At 34.4% G+C, this 956-nt stretch overlaps 1 pseudogene; it reads right to left on the reverse strand.

Annotated features, from left to right (window-relative positions):
* Positions 1-472: 472 nt before the first annotated feature.
* LOC116074173 lies at positions 473-580 on the reverse strand (annotated as a pseudogene).
* Positions 581-956: the final 376 nt, after the last annotated feature.

The raw sequence follows: 956 nt of genomic DNA on the forward strand, positions 1-956 counted from the left end.
ATATCTTAATTTATTTTTTGAGACTTTATGCATGCATTTTCACATAATTTTACCTTTCATTCTCCTTCCTTCAGTTGTCCCCATACACTCTTTACTCTCTCTGATATCTATGACTTCCGGTAATTACTATTGTTATATAAACTGATACAATGTTAAATACAGTGTGTGTGTGTGTGTGTGTGTGTGTGTACTCACACATATTTATGGGTATGCCAGACGCAGATATCTGTTTTTAGGGATACATCTAATGGCACTGATAAGTTTTCCTTTTTTCTTTTCTTTATTTCCTTTTTGGTGGAGTGTGGATATGAAAGCTTTCTAACTTCAATTTGAAGAAAACAGCAGGGTGGGTGCAGATTATCCATAAATGTCAATCAAATGCAACCAAAATTATATTTACTTTCATAGAAGAAGGCATACACACTCCCTGCTCTCTAGAACTTTTTTTGTTTTTGGCCAGGGGAGAGAGCGCGAACGCAGTCCAAATCGCAGGGGTCAGCACATCCGGAATGCAATGGATAGGCCTCGCCCTGGGAAAACCACCTTCGGGATCATGGTGTCTCCCCTGCCAGGTAAGTATAGCACTTTTTTATGTTTATGTTAGGGAGACTTTGATTATCATATTTGAAAGCAGACACAAACATCATTGACAAATTACTTGCAATCTCCAAATAGCAGGTATATTAACACTTAACATGAAAAGCAGTATCTTTTATGTTAGACTGCTAAAATATAATTTTTATATCAGTACATATTAACCAAAATATTACAGAGTATTAGAAGTTCTGTCATGTTTTATTTTCAGAAACTTTGTCTTCTCTTGTGTTTATCATTCATTGATTTTAAGTGAGGTTTGTGATAACTGGTTTGAGTTCCTACAGCTGAGTTTTAATAAATTCCTCAGAATTTTCAAGTAAAAAATGTGCTATTTTTAAATCTACTTATAGTTAATTTAG

The sequence above is a fragment of the Mastomys coucha genome, unplaced genomic scaffold (assembly GCF_008632895.1).
Source record: "Mastomys coucha isolate ucsf_1 unplaced genomic scaffold, UCSF_Mcou_1 pScaffold23, whole genome shotgun sequence".
Taxonomy (NCBI): Eukaryota; Metazoa; Chordata; class Mammalia; order Rodentia; family Muridae; genus Mastomys; species Mastomys coucha.